We start from the raw sequence: 18489 nt of genomic DNA on the forward strand, positions 1-18489 counted from the left end.
GCCACAGGTCACCTGCCCCCTGGTGTAGAGATCAGACAGACACTGACCACAACACAGATACATTACACACATCACCAGCAGGAGAGGATCATGGGTAATATTGTATTCTCATAACAGCCAATCAGCAGCCACACAGACGTCTTATACAATAAATGCAGCAAAAGAGAAAATGTTGGTCACGTGATGTCTCCTGTGCAGGCGCCATTTTGTGTAAGACCACTTATGTTTCACAGTGACTGATGGTCTTCAGGAAAATGTCCGAAATCTGAGCCGGATTAGGTGTTTTATTTTGGTTGATGCTAGATCCTACCACTAGTGTTTAGATTTAGGTCCTCCTACATGTCTGATAGCAAATGTACACAGACAGCTTTACTTACGACCCTGAGAGAGACCCCATCACCTGGATTTAGGAGCTCAGTATTAACAGGTGTAGTACCAATGTGACCTGTGTATAGTGATCAGCGTGTGGTACGTGTGACCTGTGTATAGTGATCAGTGTGTGGTACGTGTGACCTGTGTATAGTGATCAGCGTGTGGTACGTGTGACCTGTGCGTTGATCAGTGTGTGTTACGTGTGACCTGTGTATAGTGATCAGTGTGTGGTACGTGTGACCTGTGTATAGTGATCAGCGTGTGGTACGTGTGACCTGTGCGTTGATCATTGTGTGTTATGTGTGACCTGTGTATAGTGATCAGCGTGTGGTACATGTGACCTGTGTATAGTGATAAGCGTGCGGTACGTGTGACCTGTGTATAGTGATCAGCGTGCGGTACGTGTGACCTGTGTGCAGCGATCAGCGTGAGATACGGGTGACCTGTGTATAGTGATCAGCGTGAGATACGGGTGATCTGTGTATAGTGATCAGCGTGCGGTACGTGTGACCTGTGTATAGTGATCATCATGAGATATGGGTGACCTGTGTATAGTGATCAGCGTGCGGTACGTGTGACCTGTGTATAGTGATCAGCGTGTGGTACGTGTGACCTGTGTATAGTGATCAGCGTGTGGTACGTGTGACCTGTGTATAGTGACCAGCGTGTGGTACGTGTTACCTGCATGCAGCGATCATCGTGAGGTACGCGTGACTGTGTAGTGATCAGCACGTGGGACATGTAGGGCACAAGTGTGTAGTAATTAACGTGTCCGTATAACGCTAAGCCGCACTGCCAATTCCAACCATAATACAGTCCTGCAAGCGGCCACCCACTAATACTTATTTGTACAGCCCTGATATGACAATGTCAGCAGCGCTAACCATGAATGTTGTGTATAACAATTACTATTGGCCCCTGACCCATATATGCCACTGTGTGCCCCTTTATGCCACACTGATTGTGTCTGACGCACTGTAGCTGGTGCTAAATGCACACAAGCAGCTTTGCTATTCCCTCCTTGCTATTATGGTAATGCAGCAGGATACGTCATGCCTTCTGCATGCATTATTGATCCGAGCTGCCTCCACGGACGCAGCATCGGATAATCTGCGTGATCTTTGGCCGGCTGAGTGACCATGGGGTAACACAGGCCGGCCATCGCATATGTCCAAAAGAGGCCAGGAAATATCCGTAGGCCGACTGAGATTCTGGCCTCTTCCCTCCACTGACATGCCCCACACAGGGCACACAGGATGGGTCCGGCGCAGATTCCCAAATATCAGGTATCTGCTTTCAGCAGCGCATGTCTGAATGTGGCCCAGAGACCGTTACTAACTGTACTGTCACTGTAAGACTGTTACCAAGTGTGTCAGTGATCGGTGATAGCTATAGGGAGATCATGACCATGTATGTTACACTCTGGCCTGTATTCAATTTGGAGCGAAAAGTGGGTGGCGTGCCCGCGTATTCCCGTATTCAATTTGAAATTGTCGAAAAACGGGACCCCGACGAATTCGTAATCAGCTAAAAAGTCCTGTTATTTTTGGGGAAATCAGTCTGGCACCCCCCAAAAGATGCTCTGACATGGGGGGTAACTTTGGGGACCCCCGAATAGCCCTGCTAAAGGTATGTGGGGTCTTTAAATGGTCTCGATAGTTGCTGTTTTGCGTTTTTAAGACGGTGGTGAAGAATAGCATTTAGGAAGTTATATTTTACAAAATAAGTAGTCCGATCAAATTTGGGGTACATGAAAATGGGTGCTAGCATATTTTTAAGTGGCTAATGTGAATTTTGATAAAACGTAAAAAATTCACCTGCGTCAACCGCCTGCAATAAAAAAAAACCCTGGGGCATACTTGGGGACCCCCCCCCCCCGAGTCTATTTTGCTAGTGTAGAGGTTTGTCCCCCAACTTTGTTTTTTTTTCGCCCCCAAAACTAAAGTACATTTTTGGGGCCTTCTAAGGTACTTTTTAAAAATTTTTTTGACACAGATCACCTTTAGGGGACTGTCCAAGGGATGCAGGGAGGTTTTTGGAAGTCTGCACCCCAAAACCCCAATTCTGCACTTTTTCTCGCCACCTATTCCTAAGTGATACTTTTTCGCCGGGTCGGATGCATTGACTTTTCGCACCGGCGAAAAGTCGGCCAAATTGAATACAGGGAAAAGTGGAATGACGTCATCAGTGAAAACGTTTAGCTGAGAACGGCTTTTCACTCCAAATTTAATACGGCCCTATATGTGTCAGTCATTATAACAAAGCCTAACAGCCAATAAAACACTAGTAACAGTGATAACTATAGGGAGATCATGACCATGTATGTTGCACTATATGTGTCAGTCATTATAACAAAGCCTAACAGCCAATAATACACTAGTAACAGTGATAACTATAGTGAGATCATGACCATGTATGTTGCACTATATGTGTCAGTCATAACAAAGCCTAACAGCTAATAATAAACTAGTAACAAGGAAATGATACAATGTAGCACATTAGGAAAGGGGACAATGGAGGAAACTGACACCTCTGTGGTTACTGAGCACCATATATGTAATCGGCACAATAATCACAGAACTAATCCAGCTACATGTATGCTACCTATGTAATACAATGTCTAATTGTTACATGTGAGTCTACAGTTGTAACCATGTGAGGCTGAGGGCCATATTTATCGCAATACACATTTTTAATGCGGATGTCATCAATCATTTTTGCCTACACTTGCAAAACGAAACTGTATATTTTCCCTGGAATTTAGCATTATACTCTTACCTGGAACACGGGCTTCGATAAGAGACCGTTGTGGCGAAAAGCTGGAAACAGAGGAATAGCGTCCAAATTCATCCCTTGTACTGTTAGCTGATGGAGAACGATTGTAAGTGTTGCTCTCCACTAAAATATACTATATAGTAGCCTATAGGCCAAGCTCTGGAAAGCAAAACTTGGTAAATCCTACAGCATAGCATCGCCCATAGACAGCTGCTGTGCAGACGGAAAATGGAGGAAACGCTGAGATATCTGCTGCGGCTGCTCTTTCTTAAATCCCTGATATTTTTAATATTTGCTGATAGTCACTGAAAACGCCCTTTCCACGATATCCCGCAATCATCCTTTAATAAGTAGAAGTGTACAATAACAGCAACAATATGGATGAAAATGACTTAATAAGCAGATGGAGCAGCATTCCTTGCACAGTGAGGCAAATAACAGGAGCCTCCACCGAATAAAAGCTCAGTGTTCATGTTATTGATCAAATATTTATTTCTCGATATAATAACAAATGTTTTAATGATATGTAATCTATTATCTGTAACCTCAGTGCATAATCCTTAAAAAGCAGACCTGAACTAATAAAATTTCTCTGTCGTCCTATCTGGGGGACATTGCAGATTGTGGGGGAGGCTGAGTAGTATGCACTAAATAGTTAAACTATTGGAGTTTAACCCCCGCCCCTCCCCTCTAAGCCCTCCCATGTCCTCCAGCTAGCCAGAATTTTTGTTTTTTTTATGGAGAGGCATGTAGATTCTAGGTAGGAGATTTTGGTTTTAGCTCTAATAATTTTTTCCCTATATTGGATGCCTGAAACCTCTTCTGGGATCAGGCTTTGGGTAGCAGGTGTTAGGTCAGTGCCAACCGCCGGCGTCTGTCTCAACCGCCACAGCCCCCTCCAAGCTCCCTGAATACGCCTGCCCTCTGTCCACCAGGGGATCCTTGGGGGGGCACATGGCCAGTCATTTCCAAGGCTGTATGGCCATGGCATGCAGTGCAGATGGCCAGGTCCTTGGGGATAGGTGCCAGTCTGCTCCTGTTCCAGGACATCTGAGGTATCCTGTGTTGTGTGTATATTCTGGATTTTGTGGACTGTGCCGGTTCTTTGTCACCTCACAGAACCGTGTCAGGCAGGTTACCTCGCTGTGAGCGGTGCACTCTCCCCTGGCCTCAGAAGTGGGTGGTATTGGTTCCTACACATCAACCAGGGTTACAGGGTTTTACTCAAATTATTTTCTGGTGCAGCAACTGGCTGGATGTTTTTATCCCATTCTAAACCTGAAATGGCTAAATCCTCACCTACGGATGCAGAAATTCAAGGTGGATTATTTGCGTTCCTTCATAGTTTCCATGGATGGGGAGGAATTCCTCGCATCACTTGTCATCAAAGATGCCTATCATTTTCCCCTCTGGGAACAGGACCATGAGCTTCTTCAGTTTGCTATTGGGTCCCTCTATTTCGAGTGTCGGGCCCTGCCATTTGGTCTACACCAAGGTCATGGCCCTGTTATTAAACAAGGGGATCACTGTCATTTCTTGGACAACTTGTTGTTCAAGGCGTCTTCCGTGACACTGCTCAGCCGTCATCTGCAGCTGGTGTTGTCGACCTTGGAGTAACACGATTGGATTCTCAACTTTTCTAAATTCAATCTGGTTCCAGTCCAAAGGATGGTATTCCTGGGGCTTCTGGGCCTAATTCAGAGCCGCTCGAACGATGTGTATGCACACAGCAATGCTTTAGCACGTCCAGTATTTCTTAGAGAGCAAACAGAACACACAGTGGGCTTATGCGAGCGTCCATGATGATGGTCGCAATGGTCAAGACCATCGCGACCATCGGGCTTGCGACGAGACCCTTGCGGTAGGGTCTCGGTGACCGCAAGCCCTGGAGTGATTTTGGCTCTATCAGAGCCAAAATCACTCCCACTGACATCACTAGTGATGTCAGTGGGGCCGGACCCAGACGGTAGGCGTTCCCATGGGAACGCCTCCGTCTGGCAGCCACGCCCCCGGCACACCCACCAAAGGGGGCGTGCTGTCACTCACCATCGACAGCACGCCCCCATTGGTGCGAGACCCATAACGACGGCTACCCCGTCGTTATTCGGGTCTCGCGCATGCGCACGACGGAGCTCCCTCCGTCGTGCGCATGCGCACTAGGGCACCATCGACCCGCTTGCGAGTGCTCAGCGCTCGCGTACGAGTCTGAATCAGGCCCTGTGTATGCAGACACCCACCGACCTGTTTTAAGACTTGTACACATCATGTCCAGGAAGTGTATGCAACCATCGGTACATCGGGTAACATCGGATGCTATCGCAGCGCTTGAAGTTGACCATACCGAGCCGCAAGCACTGCGAGAACTTCAGTTTAAAAACAAGCCAGGTGACGTGTACTATGATGCTGTCTTACAATTACGTACACCTGTAAACCGCCGCTGAGATGCTCAGGCACGCCTGTGTTTGCACCTCCACTCCCCCGTTTTTAATGGCCAGCCCCTGTTACCACTTACAAACGGCTTCCCCTGTCGCTCACTCTGCTGGGCTGTCTATGTGCAGCGAGCGAATGCATTGTGAACTTTCGCTAAGGTATGCACATGCGCACAATGTATACACTGCATACCATCGGCAGCAGTGAGAGTATGCATCTTAGCGAGCGGGTCTGAATCAGGCCCTCTGTTCGACAAGTCGTGTCGGCGTGTCTTACTTCCAGAAGACAAGATTCTGGCCCTGCAATCTTTGCTGCGGTCTGTTTCGCACCCGCACCGGGTTTTCCAAACTGCGGTGTATACAGTTTCTTGGGAAGATGGTAGCTGTCTTCAATGGGTCCCCTTTGCTCGTTGCCATACCTGGGCTCTCTTCAGCGTCATAACCTGTGGCATTGGAAGAAATCAGATCCTCGCCTGGACATACAGTTATTCCGTCTGTCACTTGCGACCAGTCCTTGGTGTATTGGCCTCACTCCCCCAACCTGTGCAAGGGTTGTCAATTCTTGATCTGGGATTGGCAATGGTCACGACAGATGCCAGTTTCTTGGGCTGGGGTGCGGTAACCTGGTGTTCCAGGTCCTAGTCCTCTCTGTCCATCAGTATGCTAGAACTTTGGGCTGCCTTGGAATGTCTTGTCTCTGGCTCAGTGGATTCTGCGTTGCAAGCCTTTCCTGTTCAGTAGTCTTTAGGCCATGGCAGAGACTGCCAGAATCATACGGTGTTCCAGACATTTCTGCCGTACTCATTCCGAGTATGGACATTTGGGAAACCGACATTCTCAGTCATTGCAAGGTCCCTCCAGACGACTGGCTCCAAACTGAACAGAAAGCTACCATGTTACTGTGTGCAGGCTAAGGATCCTCACTTGGCATTAGTGGACACTCTGACCACCAGTGGTCTATTTATCTGGACTACCTGTTCCCACCCATCTCCATGCTGCTGTAAGTGATCCACCGCATGAAGAGGGAGAAGGCCTGTGTTCTATTCATTGCACTAGACTGGCAGTGGAGGGCATTGTATGTGGATCTTCTGACTCTGCTGGTCGTCCTTCTGATTTTGTTAGCCCTCTCCCCTTCTTGGATGTTGTCCGGATGTTGAAGTTTTATGTGGATAGGACTGCGTTGGTTCGGAAGTCCTACAGTCTCTTAGTCTTCTATGACACTCTCCAGTGGGGCTGGCCTGCCTCAAAACAGTCCTCGCTTGATCACTACTGCTACTTAGCAGACTTATCTTTGGGTAAGCCTGTGCCTGAACCTATTCAAGCACATTCTACTCAGACTGTGAGTGCCTCTTGGGCGGCGTGACTGGGTGTCTTGGTTGAAAAGCTGTGCAGGGCGGCTTCTTGGTCCTCTGTGCACATCTTCACCAAATGTTATTGCTTCCTATATGTTTGTGGCTATAGATACCAGTTTTGGGCATAAGGTTTTCTGCACTGCTAGGCCGGTGCATGACCCCCCTCACGAGGCTTGGTTTGGGAAGACCCACAGTCTACAGTGTCCCTAGATAGGACATAAGAGGAATGAGGATTTTTTTTGTTCTTATAGTAAAATCAGTTCCTCTAAATCGATCTTGGGGACACTGCATTGCTTTTTTAGTTGGTTGTTGTGTTGGTTGTGCCTGTTGCACGTTGTGTTCTCTTTAGGCTTTGTTAGATAAATAACTTGAGGACGTGGGATGAAGTTTCAGCTCCAATACATTATATTTTTTAGTGCTACTCCCTCAGCCTCCCCTCTAAACCCACAATCTGCAGTAATCACCAGATGGACCCAGGGGAATTGATTTTACGGTAGGTACAAAAAAATTCCTCTTTTTATATTGGAAAGATCTCACTCCTCGGTGCGTTGCCACACAATAACTTTTTTTTTTTGTCAATTTAAACTCTGCGCAAGTTTGGCAGCAGCACATCCAACCAAACAGTAACTACGTCAGGAAATAAGTGGGGACTGGATTAACGGAGAAACAAGAATGTAAGTAATAGATATGGCGATACAACAGCGATGCCTGCGACTGTGAATCGCATTAATGTGTGCGTTCAGCTCTAAAGCTTGAAGAGTGCGAAAAGTGAACTTGTATGCAAAATTGTGTGTTACATGTGTACTCTGTGGTGTTTATAATAATTATATTTATTCCTAGGTAGCTGAGCTGTGAGGAACCGGGGCGTCTCTACTAACAATCACGTAACGGTGACATCTGTCCTGTATAAGTCATGGATTCACCGGACAAGGACAGGAGCCACATGACTGAGAGGATATTAAATTTCACCCTGAATATCATCTACCTGCTGACTGGGGAGGTGAGGGAGTCTGGGAGTGTCACAGTGACATCACTATTATCTCTATTACTAACACAGGGACCTGACTGGAGAGGTGATGGAGTCTGGGAGTGTCACAGTGACATCACTATTATCTCTATTACTAACACGGGGACCTGACTGGGGAGGTGAGGGAGTCTGGGAGTGTCACAGTGACATCACTCTTATCTCTATTACTAACACAGGGACCTGACTGGGGAGGTGATGGAGTCTGGGAGTGTCACAGTGACATCACTCTTATCTCTATTACTAACACAGGGACCTGACTGGGGAGGTGAGGGGGACTGGGAGTGTCACAGTGACATCACTCTTATCTCTATTACTAACACAGGGACCTGACTGGGGAGGTGAGGGAGTCTGGGAGTGTCACAGTGACATCACTATTATCTCTATTACTAACACAGGGACCTGACTGGGGAGGTGATGGAGTCTGGGAGTGTCACAGTGACATCACTATTATCTCTATTACTAACACAGGGACCTGACTGGGGAGGTGAGGGAGTCTGGGAGTGTCACAGTGACATCACTATTATCTCTATTACTTATACAGAGACATTACTGGAGAGATGGGTGATTTTAGGAAAGTCACAATCTAGCCACATTTATATGTTAATGTCTCTCAATATACAGGATTACACAGTAGTGAAGAAGACATCTGGGGAGTATGGGTCACCCTGCAGACATCCCCATGTGTCAGGAGAACTGAGCAGGTCCCAGAGCCTCACCACGATGCCTCCACCTCACTCACTGATACATAAGAGACACAATGACCAGAAGATCCTGGAACTCACCAACAAGATCATTCAGCTGCTGACTGGAGAGGTGACTGCTGGGAATGGGACATTATACAGTAACACCAGGGGATGTATCTGGGTGATGACTGGAGAGGTGACTGCTGGGAATGGGACATTATACAGTAACACCAGGGGATGTGTCTGGGTGATGACTGGAGAGGTGATTGCTGGGAATGGGACATTATACAGTAACACCAGGGGATGTGTCTGGGTGATGACTGGAGAGGTGACTGCTGGGAATGGGACATTATACAGTAACACCAGGGGATGTGTCTGGGTGATGACTGGAGAGGTGACTGCTGGGAATGGGACATTATACAGTAACACCAGGGGATGTGTCTGGGTGATGACTGGAGAGGTGACTGCTGGGAATGGGACATTATACAGTAACACCAGGGGATGTGTCTGGGTGATGACTGGAGAGGTGACTGCTGGGAATGGGACATTATACAGTAACACCAGGGGATGTGTCTGGGTGATGACTGGAGAGGTGACTGCTGGGAATGGGACATTATACAGTAACACCAGGGGATGTGTCTGGGTGATGTCTGGAGAGGTGACTGCTGGGAATGGGACATTATACAGTAACACCAGGGGATGTGTCTGGGTGATGACTGGAGAGGTGACTGCTGGGAATGGGGCATTATACAGTAACACCAGGGGATGTGTCTGGGTGATGACTGGAGAGGTGACTGCTGGGAATGGGACATTATACAGTAACACCAGGGGATGTGTCTGGGTGATGACTGGAGAGGTGACTGCTGGGAATGGGGCATTATACAGTAACACCAGGGGATGTGTCTGGGTGATGACTGGAGAGGTGACTGCTGGGAATGGGACATTATACAGTAACACCAGGGGATGTGTCTGGGTGATGACTGGAGAGGTGACTGCTGGGAATGGGACATTATACAGTAACACCAGGGGATGTGTCTGGGTGATGACTGTATCATTGTGTGTGTCAGGTCCCTATAAGGAGTGAGGATGTCACTGTCTATTTCTCCATGGAGGAGTGGGAGTATATAGAAGGACACAGGGGTCTGTACAGGGAGGCGATGATGGAGAATCACCAGCCGCTTACATCACTGGGTAAGAGACCCTCATATATTATAAAGGAGATTGTGCAGCTAATACTTAGATCCTCAGATCACCATGCTCTATGCCAACGTTTTCCTTGGGTGATAGGTCACCACTATTGGTCTTGGGAGCAGCAGAAACTCATTCTCTGGAGTGACTAATCACGCTCCACCATGTGGCAGTCTGATGGACAAATCTGGTGTTGGCAGCTGCCAGGAAAATGCTTCACGCATGAATGTGTACTGCCATCTGTGCAGTTTAGTAGAGAGGAAAAGTGGTCTTGAGCTTTTTTTTTTCAATGATATTCAAGATAATTGTTTGCTGAGTCCCCACCTTTGTGTCAACCGTTTGGGGAACCACATTCCGGCTGCTCAGATCCTTATCCCCTTCCTCTCCTGCTAGACTCTGTCCCGTCTCCCTAACAGACAGAGCCTTGGTACATGCGGCCCGGCTCCCATTGTGCATGCATGTTGGAGACGGGACAGACCCTAGCAAGTATTATATATTAATAAGCTGCTATAAATACAGGATAGTTTAAAAAGTCTGTGAATCATAAATTGTACTATGAAACATCTTCACTTTACTAATTGGATGTTAGATTGCGGAGACCTTTGTGTAGTAATTATTGTAATTTTTTTTCTTCTTCCTACTTCATGGCAGCCATTACTCTGAGATTACATCCCTTTCCCCTAGTATTAGGAAGCTTTTTTCCCTATAGGGTCCGCCCACTTTGGGTATAGAGGTCCCCTCCCCCAATCCCTCCTCAGTCTTTTACCTGTCTCTTAGTTAGAGAGAGTTTAGGAAGTTTGTTGTTTTGGGGACTTAACCTCCTTTTATAGATTATTAATAAAGAATGGCAAAGTGTTGATAAACGTCTGTTAAAAGAATCGATAGGATGTATCCTCTGAAGGATGGAGAATTCTTGTCCTGGTGTACTATTCCTAAAGGTGATGCAGCTGTTGCTGAGGTTGTTTCGGAAACTACTATCCTTTTGGAGGATGGAGCACGGATGAAAGAATTGAAAGCTCTTTAAAGAAATTGCATAGCTCGGTAGCAGTGTCCCTGAAGTCTGGTATCGCCGTAGCGTCAGTATCCAGAACCTTGAGACTACGTGCAACTTGTATGTATCCGGATCTAGAAGACAAAATTTCAAGGAATTATATACAGAGGAGTATTTCTATTATGAGTAAAGCTATTGAATATCTGTGCGAAGCTTCGCTTGATATGATAGTTCTCTGCAGAATCTTTGAAGGCAGGTGTGAAGTCAAGAAGAGCTTGATGGCTGCGCTCTTGGGCAGCCGATATACATTCAAAAAAATTGGAAACAATTTTATTAAAAATGACGGGAAGCAATTCTGTAAAATTACTAGAGATGTGCAGGCTCGGATTAGTTCGGATTTTTCCGCCAAATTCAGATTTTTCCCGCCAACAATTGGGTCTCAGAAAGAGGTAAAACGTCATCTTTCATGGACAAGCCTCATCTTTCTTGGACATTTGTCCATGAAAGATGATGTTTTGCCTCTTTCTGAGACACAATTTTTGGCGGGAATATCCAAACTAATCCGAGCCTGCACATCTCTAAAAATTATCTCAGGATAAACGAAGTAGGTATCCTATGCCATCTGCGAAGCAGCAGTATAAAAGAGCCAGAAGTTATAAAGCTGGGTGGCAAAACAGTGGCAGATACTTTTCAGGGATGACGAGACAATACTTTCGCCAATCCTACAGGAGAGGCAATCGGAGACCATGACTACTACAGGATCCCGACACGTGCCTGAAGGGGGTAGACTTCTGGAATTCACCAGTCAGTGGAAGAAGTCTGTTAGAAACTGTTGGGTTCTGGAAGTAGTGTCACAGAGATACAGGATAGAGTTTTTAGAAACACAAATTTGTGAAATCAAGGGTTCCAGGGTCAGCTTTGGAGGTCAAAGTTTTAGAAGCGAGCAAAGGAAAATTGATCCGCTCGAAAGCTGTGGAAGTTGTCTCTTGGTCGGAAGAGGAGAATGATTTGTTTTGGTAGAAAATGCTACAGGAGGATTCTGAACCATTTTGGATCTCAGACAATTGAACAAATGTGTGAGAGTAAAACAATTTAATATGGAAACCCTGATATCCATTTTGATATGTATAAGACAAAACAATTTCCTATCAGTAGAGCTAAAGGATGCCTATTTTCACATTCAGGTATGCAGCAAATATCGAAAGTTTCTAAGAAGCTGCATTCAAGGATAACATCTCCAATGTACTTGCCTACCTTTCAGTTTGGCTAAGTCTCCAAGAACATTTACAAAGGTGCCGTTAAATTATTTCTTGCCTGAGAACACAAGGTATAGCAGTATGGCCATTTCTAGATGATCTACTAATTGCCAGAAGTTCAAGAGAAATAGTGAGAGAAGCCGTGCACAGAACCATAAAGTTTCAGCAGTATCACAGCTGGATAATAAATTGGGAATATAGTCATCTAATCCTGTCACAGCATACAATTTCTAGGTGTGCAGATAGACACTCGAAAAAACAATATAGCACTGTCAGGAGAGAGATGTGCAAAGATCAGAAAACTGGCTTAGCAGAATACTGTTACGTCTAGGGCTAAGCCTATTGGGAATGATGTCATCTACCATAGATATAATGCTGTAAGCAAGGTGGAGACTGAGAAAGTTACAGTGGAGCCTATTTCAGTACAGCAGGAAAGGGTTTCCTCTATATTTTTTTGATAAATATACATCAAGACGCAAGAGATTCTCTAAGTTGGTAGATAAGTACAAAAATAAACTCCAGAACAACATCATTGTCAGAAACCCAGTATTTGGTTCTAACTACCGACTCAAGTTCGATGGATGGGGAGCACAGCTATTGGCACAAATCTACAAGGAATCTGGAATGCCAAAGAAAGGTTGATGTCCCCAAATCAGAAGGAGATGTGGGCGATTTGGAATGCTATAAAGGTTTTCCAAGATCACTTAAAAGGGAAACATCTGAAGGTATTTTCAGACGATCTAGCATTAGTGGCATATCTGAATCGTCAAGGTGGTAACAGAAGTTGAGTCCTAATGGAAGAAGTGTCAATTCTGAAATGGGCAGAAGAACATCTCTGTTTTCTGTCAGCCATTCATGTACCAGGGAAGGACAATGTCGTTGCAGATATCCTCAGCAGACACAAAGTGCTACCAGGAGAATGGGAACTGAATGCCTAGGTTTTCCAGAGTAGAGTGATGAGGTTTGGTCATCCACAGATAGGTCTGAAGGCGACTCATCAGAACACAAAGGTACCACGCTTTATCTCCAGATACCACATACCGCAAACAAGCGGAATGGACTCTTTCTCTCTACCATGGAAGTTCAAACTGGGATATGTGTTCCCACCATTTCCAATGACTTCTCATATACTAAAAAAAGATCAAAGAAAAATGAGTAGAGGTGATAATAGTGCTTCCTTTTTGACCAAAAAAAAGTGGTTCCCGACAGTAGTGAGAATGGCAGTGGAAGATCTATTGGACCTTGCCAGTCATGCCAGGTCTGTTACATCAAGGGCTGTTGTTACATCCGAATCTTCAAAGTCTTCATTTAACGGTGTGACAATTGAATGGGAACTACTAAGACAGAAGGGATTGTTTGAACAAGTGGTACAATTTCTTATGCAAGCAATAAAGAGAGCATATTTGGATATCTATTATAGAATTTGGAAAACATTTATATTTTGGTCTGGCAACTTCAACCATTAAGGCACAAATAGCAGCATTAAGTATTTTATTGGATGTAAGATTATCAGAGAAGAATCTTGTAAAAATGTTCTGCCAAGCAATGAAAAGAATACGACCTAAAGTGAGTTCGGCCTTAGCCCCGTAGGATTTGAGCCTTATACTGAATGCATTAATGGTAACTCTGTTCAAACCATTACATGAAATTCTGATAAAGCTACTGACTTGGAAAGTGGTCTTCCTAACCACTATCACTTCAGCAAGAAGAATTGGTAAACTTCAAGCATTATGGGCAGAAGAGCCTTCTTTAAATATCCTACCAGATAAGATTGTCCTCAGGACAAATCCATGTTTCTTGCCAAAAGTGCTATCAACAATTCATCTAAACCAAGAAATTACTTTGCTTTCATTTTTTCTGCAACCAAAAAATGAGAAAGAACAGAGACTGTATATGTTAGTGCGGGGGATTTCTGTCTAGACAGAATGAAAGAATTTTGGAAAACTAAACATCGGTTTGTCCTGCACACAGGTGTAAGGAAAGGTGGTGCACCCATGAAACAGACCATCGCATTATGGATCAAACAATTGATTACATTTGTGTATAAAGAAAATGGGCATAAAGGTCCAAAGAATTTGAAGGCACACTCGACCAGGGCAATGGCGACTTCATGGGCAAAGAAGGCTGAAGTATCGGTGAAAGACATCCGTGCAGCAGCTACCTGGTCATCTGTTCATACCTTCTCAAGGCATTATGCTTTGGATGTGTCAGAAGCCCTTTTTATAGTTCATGTTCTCCGTGGGGCAGTGGCTTGGATAAATTCAGTCATTTAAGCATGATATGTTGCTGTTGACTATTTTTTCCCCTCATATATAATATTAGGGATGTGCAGGCTCGGATTAGTTTGGATATTGCCGCCAAGTTCTGATTTTTCCCGCCAAAAATCGGGTCTCAGAAAGAGGCAAAACGTCATCTTTCATGGATAAACATCATCATTCCTGGACAAAAGTCCATGAAAGATGATGTTTGTCCATGAAAGATGACGTTTTGGCTTTTTCTGAGACCCGATTTTTGGCGGGAAAGTCCGAACCTGCACATCCCTAATTTAATTTAATATATATATATATATATATAATGCTTTGGTATATCTCAGAGTAATGGCTGCCATGAAGTAGGATGAAGAAAACAGCAAATTCTAATTTACTGATAATTTTGTTTCTTAGAAATACTTCATGGCAGCCTATAAATTAACCTCCCTAATGTGTTTTTTCCCTAAAAGGTGAGGAGACACTCAAAAGACTGAGGAGGGATAGGGGGAGGGGACCTATATACCCAAAGTGGCGAACCCTGTAGGGAAAAAATTTCCTGTCTAATACTAGGGGAAAGGCATGTGATCTCAGAGTAATAGCTGCCATGAAGTATTTAGAAGAAACAAAATTATCGGTACGTTATAATTTGCTGTTTTTATTAACTTTTTTCCTACAGATGGACCCAATAGTGGGAATCCCTCGGAGGAACATCTAATTTTCCCTGCAGTCTGTGAAACAGAAGATAATGACATCACACGAGATTCCCCAGGAGAAAACCCCATTACCCCAAATATACACCCAGTACTGCACAGTGCAGATACATCATCTGGTCCCTCTGTGCATGAGGAGTGTTCTCCTGAAAGCTCAAACACTGTTACACATAGCACAGCTCATAGAGGTTCAATAGGAGAAGAACACATTGCACAGAGTACAGAATATATCAGACCCCAGCCAACTCACACAGGGAAGAAGCAATTTCCATGTTCTGAGTGTGGGAAATGTTTTAACAAGAGATCAAATTATCTTGCCCATCAGAGAGCGCACAGTGGTGAGAAGCCATTCTCCTGTTCTGATTGCGGAAAATGTTTTACCAGGAAATCCACTCTTGTTGATCATCGAAGGCGTCACTTGGACGACAAGCCTTTTTCGTGTTCTGAGTGTGGGAAATGTTTTGTACGCAAATCTGCTCTTGTCAGTCATCAGAGATCTCACACGGATGAGAAGCCATATGTGTGCTTGGAGTGTGGGAAATGTTTTACACACAGACAATCTCTTAACATTCATCGAAGACTTCACACAGAGGAGAAGCCGTTTTCGTGTTCTGAGTGTGGGAAATGTTTTAAAAGCAAACCATATCTTGTTAGACATCAGAGAAGTCACACAGGTGAGAAGCCCTTTAGATGTTCTGAGTGCGGGAAATGGTTTAAACAGAGATCAAAGGTTCTTGAGCATCAGAGACGTCACACAGGTGAGAAGCCATTTTCATGTTCTAAGTGTGGGAAATGTTTTACATGGAAATCAGGTCTCGTTCATCATCAGAAGAATCGCACAATTGGGAAGCCATTTTCATGTTCTGAGTGCAGGAAATGTTTTCAACAGAAATCAAATGTTCCTGTCCATTAGAGAACTCACACGGGTGGGAAACCATACTCCTGTTCTGAGCGTGGGAAATGTTTCACATCTATATCCACTCTACATAACCATCGAAGACTTCACATAGACGACAGTTCTTTTCCTTGTTCTTAATGCAGGAAATGTTTTACACGCAAATCACCTCTTGTCAATCATCTGAGAACTCACACCGGTGAGTTTTTTTTTTCTGTGCACTGAGTGTGGGAAAGGTTTTACACACGGAGCAACTCTTAATAATCATCGAAGACTTCACACAGAGGAGAAGCCTTTTACGTGTTCTGAGTGCAGTAAATGTTTTAAAAGCAATGTTGTTACCCATCAGAGGAGCCACACTGGTGAGAAGCCATTTCCATGTTCTGAGTGTGGGAAATCTTATACATTCATAGCTAATATTTATAAACATCAAAAATACTCACAGATGGGAGAAATTGTTTTTGGTTCCTGAATGAGGGCAATGTTTCAGGCAGAAATAAAATGTTATTAGTACAAAGCTAATTCATGAACGTTTTGTGTTTGGAAATGGAAAGTGTTTCTCCTGCCACACACTCTTCATTGACCTCTCCTCCCCGAGCTTTTTTGCTATATAAATGTTTGCTAGTTAAATGCACTACTGTGTCTATGTATTACTGTTCTAGTTTATGTATTCTTCCATTTTTATCATTACTCCTATGCACTGTCACTGCACTCCACAATACAAGTCACTTTGTATGGCGGAGTGCGGTTTTTGGATTTGCTGCTCCCAAATGACACAAAAGAATGCAGGAGTTACAGTTATCAATTTGTTAACTAAGGATATATTTCTAGTAGCTAATAACAGGCCGTAAGACGCAAAATCTGACAGAACTACAAGTGCCAGCAAGTCTTCCAGGCTGGCATTCTACTTGGATACATAAAAACCCAGGAGATGCAACATATATATACTAGCTGATGTGTCTGTTTTCACCCGGGTAGACCTTTACATATTTTCATTTCCTTCATGCCATCATAAGTTATTTTATGCCTCTGGTGTATAGGACCATGCTAGTATAGAGATTAAGTGTGTTAAACCTCAAAGACGAACTTGAACAGTTGCCCAGCTGTCACCAGTTTGCATAAACCACCATAAGAAAAGGGTTAAGACATGTCAAGGAGGTACTCAGCGGAGTTGGTGTAGTCCCCCTTGGTGTCATGGTACTCCATGGAGAAGTCCTCCCTAGCCATTAACTTAGGGTCATACATGAGGTAAGAGAGGGGCCGGAACCGGCAGACTCCGGCTGCGTCTTCTGTGATGGGGACAAGGGTGTGAGGCACCATCTCCGCTTTAACATTCAAAAACTCAGTACCATGTTTAAGAAAAAGAAAGATCCAAATACAAGGCAAGTGAAGTATCCAAATGGAAAAAACCTAGTCAGTGTTAAGTCCTTAGCGCTGGCGACTCCAGAGGTGGAGCTGCAGTGCAGTCTAATATTCAAATAGTGAAGCCACACCAACTGCCACCCCAAATGCTGCCAAACATCACTGGCAGTTGGTGTGGTTCCCCTATGAGTATCGGACTGTGTTGCAGCCCCACCTCTAAAGCTGCTATTCTGCTTTGTCACCCAGACACCTCAGTCGAGAGGAAACATTTTACCACGTCACCCCCTTAAGGGGTTGAATTTCGATAAAACCCTGCTTACGGGATGGTTACGTCATGGAAGGAATATACTCCGGACACTGCACAGGGGGAGGAAAGATTTGGCCCTTTTCACCTCCTTAGGAGTCAAACTTCGAAAAATCCCTGATTAGTGGGCACCTACGTCATGGAAGGAATATACTCCCTGAATTACATGTTTTTAGGTCCACAGGTTTTGGCTGGGTGTTGATGAGTCTGTGTGTGTGTATACTCTGTAAAGCAGTGTCTTTTAATAGCAGCATACTCAGGCTTAGGCCTAGAGACATAGGCACATAACATAAATAGCAAACACAAAAAGACCCAGCACTCTTCGTGCCTAGCAGTCAGCAGTGGCTTGCAGCCACAATTGGCCATGCTCTCCCAGAATAGCCCTTGGTTCCTGGCACTACAACACAGCACAAGGCCTACTAAACTGGCCGCTAGTCAGCATCAGTGCCCAGAGCAGTGGGTTTGTGAGAGTTTTAAATGCTTCCTCTGCTGCTCAGTGATGAGTTGCAGCTGGGCCTGTGCAACCCAGAAAACCCAGAGTTCCAAACTACTATTGCAGCTGCAGAATGTGCCGGTCTTGTTTTCCTCTCCCTTTAACATTCAAAAACTCAGTTGCCATGTTTAAGACCATTGCAATCCAACCAGAATGTGGGCAATTCAGGTGCGAGACAATCCTCTCACCACAATATATGTATGTATATATGTAATGTACTGTATATATAGACAATGAAAAGCCATGGCACTCACAGGTCTTGTTTAGTCAGAAAAATACAAGTGACATTACCCTCTTGTCAACATTTCAGTTTTAATTTTTGTCCTGACGAAAGTTAATTAAAACTGAAACGTTGACAGGAGGGATTATTGGTGTAGTGTCACTTGTATTTTTCTGACTAAAC

At 44.7% G+C, this 18489-nt stretch overlaps 1 pseudogene across 1 annotated transcript; it reads left to right on the forward strand.

Annotated features, from left to right (window-relative positions):
- The first annotated feature begins 264 nt into the window (after window positions 1-264).
- On the forward strand, window positions 265-16634 carry LOC148454340 (uncharacterized; annotated as a pseudogene). Its single transcript, XR_015874814.1, has 5 exons — window positions 265-427; window positions 7769-7928; window positions 8577-8768; window positions 9706-9829; window positions 14999-16634. The product of XR_015874814.1 is annotated as an uncharacterized LOC148454340 (transcript).
- The last annotated feature ends 1855 nt before the right edge of the window (window positions 16635-18489 follow it).

This window comes from Taudactylus pleione, unplaced genomic scaffold, assembly GCF_031769625.1.
Source record: "Taudactylus pleione unplaced genomic scaffold, aTauple2 ptg001003l, whole genome shotgun sequence".
NCBI lineage: Eukaryota > Metazoa > Chordata > Amphibia > Anura > Myobatrachidae > Taudactylus > Taudactylus pleione.